The following is a 6,000-nucleotide window of genomic DNA, read 5'->3' on the forward strand; positions in this document are numbered from 1 at the left end:
TCGTAAACATTTTTATTTCTAATTTTATGTTTATTAATTAATTCTTTTGCAAGTAGATGTGACTTTTGCATACGATATTTTACCTCTTTTGCATAATTTTCAACATTATAAATTGGATCTATATTTTCCTTCTTTAACTCATTTGGCAAAGTAACTTTTCTACCAAATACTAATTCAAAAGGTGTAAATAGATTATCAAAAACAGTACTTGTTGTTGTATTATGCAAAAATGTAAAATATTTTAAATAAACGTCCCATTCGGGAAATGAATCGTCAAGGTAAGCTCTTAAATATTCGTTAAATACACGATGATTCCTTTCAATAGTACCAACAGTTTCATGATGATAAGGTGTTGAAAAATTATGCTCAATTTTCAAAAGTTTAGTCAATTCCGCAAAAATTTCATTTTTAAATTCTGTACCTAAATCTGATTTAATAGATTTCATTATTCCATAAATTAAAATAAAACTTTCAAAAATTGCAGATGCAACTGTTTTTGCACTCTTATCTGGAAAAGCTATTGTAACTAAATATTTGCTCAAATCGCACATAATGGTAACTGCGAACTTATTCCCATTATTCGACTCAGGCAAAGGTCCTATCGTGTCTATAACTACTATATCAAAAGGCTTGCAAGGTGTTGGTGTAAGCACCATATTTTCTTTTGTTTTGGGCTTAACTTTGTTTAACAGGCATTTTCACAATTTTTCACAAATTTAGCAATATCGCGCGTCATATTTTTCCAAAAATATTTTGTACGTATTTTCGCGTATAACTTCTTATATCCACAATGATCACCTGATATTGGATCATTATGATAAACTGTCATAAGTTTTAATTTCGTGTCTTCATCAGTTACCGTCTCTACTGGCTCTGTCAATATAATTATTAAATGTTTTAAAATTTTATTCCCGGTTTCTTTAAAATTTGCAATAGTAAAATGATGAAAAATATTATCATCTTTCTGCCATTCAATATTCTTAATATTGTGATTGCCGGCATTATGTTCCAGCCTCAAAAGTAGCTCATCTAAATTCACTATTTTGTTAACAATCTCAAAATTAAGTAGCTCGAGCTTTTTATGTTTTAAGTGCGCACATATTTCTATATTACTAATATCACCATTCTTATCATAATTTATATTCGACTTTATTCTCGGGATTTTATTTGAAAAATTATAAGCAAATTTGTCGTAAACTTGTAATGTTTCTGTCTGTATTTGTCGGTTATCGTTTTGTATCTGTATTTCCTCTTTTTGCTTTGTGATTGACCTTGTTTGTACTGGCAATATATGTTTAGTCGAATTTTTTAACTCATCTATAGTTATACGAGAAAGAGCATCTGCACCTACATTCGCTTTACCTTTTATATACTCTATAGTAAAATTATACTCAGATAACTCTAAACGTATTCTAGACAGTTTTGACGTAGCATCTTTCATATTAAATAAATAAACTAACGGCCGATGATCTGATCTCACTATAAAGTGTGTACCATAAACGTATGGCCGAAACTGCTTAACTGCAAAATATATTGCTAAAAGTTCTAATTCGATAATTGCTTTATTTTGTTCAGACTTGCTAAATGCTTTTGAAGCGAAACAAATTGGTAAATCGTTACCATTATGATCTTGACTCAATATCGCACCACACCCAATTTTCGAAGCATCAACTGTTATTATAAATTCTTTAGTGAAATCTGGATATTGCAAAAGTTTTGGAGACATTAAACTTTTTCTTAGTTTCTCAAGAGTCGCGGAAACTTCTCAAACAAAAATAGATTTATTAGGAATGTCTTCTTACGTGCATTTATGCACCAATACACACGCATACGCTTTAATTAAATAACACACACATACACGTATATTTTGTAACTATTTATATTAATATTTTATTTAATAATTAAAATATATTTTTTAAAATTTGGTTATTAATTTGCATATCAGATGAACACGATTCTTTTACATTCGATCACATCCAAATCAAATTCCCAAACCCAACAAATTATTTTTTCACCTCGCCTACTATGTATTTGAAAAATCCAAATATTTTCAATTGCATACTAAGCTCAATACGCACAAATGCGCAAGGTGGAAGTGTATTATATCACCCTCCTTTCGAAAAGAAGGATGTGACAAAATGATCAGTTTTGTCACGTCCTTCTTGCTTATTCAGCTGCAAGATTAATTGTTTTGAATGAACGAATATGCATTATTTAGGGGTACCTTCCCTTCCTAAAATTCGATCATTCAGAACAATTTGTATTAAAACAAAAAAAAAAACCAGACTAACGTATTTGTTAATTATTATTATTACTACTATGTTAATACTATATTAGGTTAATACTACATTAAGTAATTTACAAATAATTACTAACTTATATTCTAAACATTATGTTAATAATTCAAATATTAAATTCAATTTGTATTAGTAAACAATTTATTTATTTTTTTTTTTTTTTTGAGTTTTTTAATTTTTATTAATCCAACAACTAAATTTTAGTCTATGCTAAAACTAAAATATAAAAATATTTATTTTATCTTATGTATTCTATTTTTATGTACTAATTTTTTCTTTTTAATTTTGTTATCAAAAATTGTTACATTAACTCCATCAATTTTTGTTATAGTGTAGGGGCCCTGATATATGTTTGCATGTTTATCTCTAGGTTCTTTTTTGATTAGAACTCGATCATTTATATTAATAGTCAAAGGTTTTGTTGTTTTATCGTAAACATTTTTATTTCTAATTTTACGTTTATTAATTAATTCTTTTGCAAGTAGATGTGACTTTTGCATACGATATTTTACCTCTTTTGCATAATTTTCAACATTATAAATTGGATCTATATTTTCCTTCTTTAACTCATTTGGCAAAGTAACTTTTCTACCAAATACTAATTCAAAAGGTGTAAATAGATTATCAAAAACAGTACTTGTTGTTGTATTATGCAAAAATGTAAAATATTTTAAATAAACGTCCCATTCGGGAAATGAATCGTCAAGGTAAGCTCTTAAATATTCGTTAAATACACGATGATTCCTTTCAATAGTACCAACAGTTTCATGATGATAAGGTGTTGAAAAATTATGCTCAATTTTCAAAAGTTTAGTCAATTCCGCAAAAATTTCATTTTTAAATTCTGTACCTAAATCTGATTTAATAGATTTCATTATTCCATAAATTAAAATAAAACTTTCAAAAATTGCAGATGCAACTGTTTTTGCACTCTTATCTGGAATAGCTATTGTAACTAAATATTTGCTCAAATCGCACATAATGGTAACTGCGAACTTATTCCCATTATTCGACTCAGGCAAAGGTCCTATCGTGTCTATAACTACTATATCAAAAGGCTTGCAAGGTGTTGGTGTAAGCACCATATTTTCTTTTGTTTTGGGCTTAACTTTGTTTAACAGGCATTTTCACAATTTTTCACAAATTTAGCAATATCGCGCGTCATATTTTTCCAAAAATATTTTGTACGTATTTTCGCGTATAACTTCTTATATCCACAATGATCACCTGATATTGGATCATTATGATAAACTGTCATAAGTTTTAATTTCGTGTCTTCATCAGTTACCGTCTCTACTGGCTCTGTCAATATAATTATTAAATGTTTTAAAATTTTATTCCCGGTTTCTTTAAAATTTGCAATAGTAAAATGATGAAAAATATTATCATCTTTCTGCCATTCAATATTCTTAATATTGTGATTGCCGGCATTATGTTCCAGCCTCAAAAGTAGCTCATCTAAATTCACTATTTTGTTAACAATCTCAAAATTAAGTAGCTCGAGCTTTTTATGTTTTAAGTGCGCACATATTTCTATATTACTAATATCACCATTCTTATCATAATTTATATTCGACTTTATTCTCGGGATTTTATTTGAAAAATTATAAGCAAATTTGTCGTAAACTTGTAATGTTTCTGTCTGTATTTGTCGGTTATCGTTTTGTATCTGTATTTCCTCTTTTTGCTTTGTGATTGACCTTGTTTGTACTGGCAATATATGTTTAGTCGAATTTTTTAACTCATCTATAGTTATACGAGAAAGAGCATCTGCACCTACATTCGCTTTACCTTTTATATACTCTATAGTAAAATTATACTCAGATAACTCTAAACGTATTCTAGACAGTTTTGACGTAGGATCTTTCATATTAAATAAATAAACTAACGGCCGATGATCTGATCTCACTATAAAGTGTGTACCATAAACGTATGGCCGAAACTGCTTAACTGCAAAATATATTGCCAAAAGTTCTAATTCGATAATTGCTTTATTTTGTTCAGACTTGCTAAATGCTTTTGAAGCGAAACAAATTGGTAAATCGTTACCATTATGATCTTGACTCAATATCGCACCACACCCAATTTTCGAAGCATCAACTGTTATTAGAAATTCTTTAGTGAAATCTGGATATTGCAAAAGTTTTGGAGACATTAAACTTTTTCTTAGTTTCTCAAATGCCAGCTCGCACGAGGTATCCCAATTAAATTCAACATTTTTCCGACTCAGACGATTCAAAGGTGCCGCTAAACAAGCAAAATTAGGTATAAATCTCCTATAATAGTTTGCAAATGCAACAAATCTTCTAACTGCGTCTTTGTCACGCGGCTTAGGATACTTTTTAATTGCCTCTATTTTTGAATCATCAGGTAACAAACCCTTTGCTGAATATTTATGCCCCAAAAATGTTACCTCAGATCTAAGAAAATTACATTTATTAGGATTAAGCCGCAAATTAAACTTTCTGCATGTCTCAAAAACTTTCTCCAAATTTTTTAAATGATGGGTCTCACTACATCCAATGACTATAATATCGTCTATATACATAAAGGCTTGATTAGGTGCAATACCGGAAAATGCTATTGACATCATTCTTGAAAATGAGTTAGGAGCAACATTTAGTCCAAATGGTAAAACTTTCCAACGAAAATATCCACGATCTGTACTAAATGATGTTATATCTCTCGAATCTTTATGTAAAGGAATTTGATGGAAACCCGAAAAAAGATCCAAAGTCGAAAAATATTTAGCTCGACCAAGGTTATCCAAAATATCATCAACACGTGCCAAAGGAAATTTATCTGCAACAAGTTTTTTATTGACTGCTCTAAAGTCTACACACATTCGATATGCTTTTTGTCCAGTTGGGTCGTTTTTCGGTACTAAAATCAATGGGCTGTTATAATTTGAACAACTTCCTTCAATTAAATCATTTTTTAACAAATTATCAACCTGTTTATTTATTTCAGCACGCTGTGAATATGGCAATCTATAATTTTTTATGTACACTGGTGTCTTGTCCGTTAGTCTTAATTTTTGTTCGTAAAAATTATTAATCGTCATTAAGTCTGTTTTTAGAGCAAAAATATCTGAATATTTCAAACATAAGTCAAGTAATTTATCTTTTGCATACGAAGGTATTTGTTTTTCTAAAACTGACTTAAGCTCTTCTATGCGTTTTGAATCAACAGATGTTTCATTTATGCGATAGATATCAAAATTTTCTATGTCCTCAGTTTGAATATTGAAGTTTTTAACATACTTCACTTCATCAGTAGTATTAATAATTTTTAAAATAGGATGTTCCGTATCAATGACACATTTTGCGGTAAAAACACCACTACAAAGTTCATGGGAATCGACAAAAACTGGATTTTCCGATTTATTCAAACTAAAAACACGAAAAACTTCACATCTTGGTGGAATTACAAGAGTATCTGTTGAAGTCCTATGCAAAATTGAAATATTAACTCTTTCTCTCCCTAGTCCTATCGTTATTGTATCATTCGAATAATTGATTATACATTTGTTTGCTTTCAAAAAGTCTTTTCCTATTATACCATCCGAAGGAATATTAAAGTTGTCATCAACAACATGAATAGTTAGAGGAAATAATATATTTGAAACTACTATGTTCGTACTAACTGTGCCTAAAGTTGTTACTGTGTCTGTTGTTACACCTGTTATATTTATTACATTACT

The sequence above is a fragment of the Eurosta solidaginis genome, chromosome 3, assembly GCF_040869045.1.
Source record: "Eurosta solidaginis isolate ZX-2024a chromosome 3, ASM4086904v1, whole genome shotgun sequence".
NCBI lineage: Eukaryota > Metazoa > Arthropoda > Insecta > Diptera > Tephritidae > Eurosta > Eurosta solidaginis.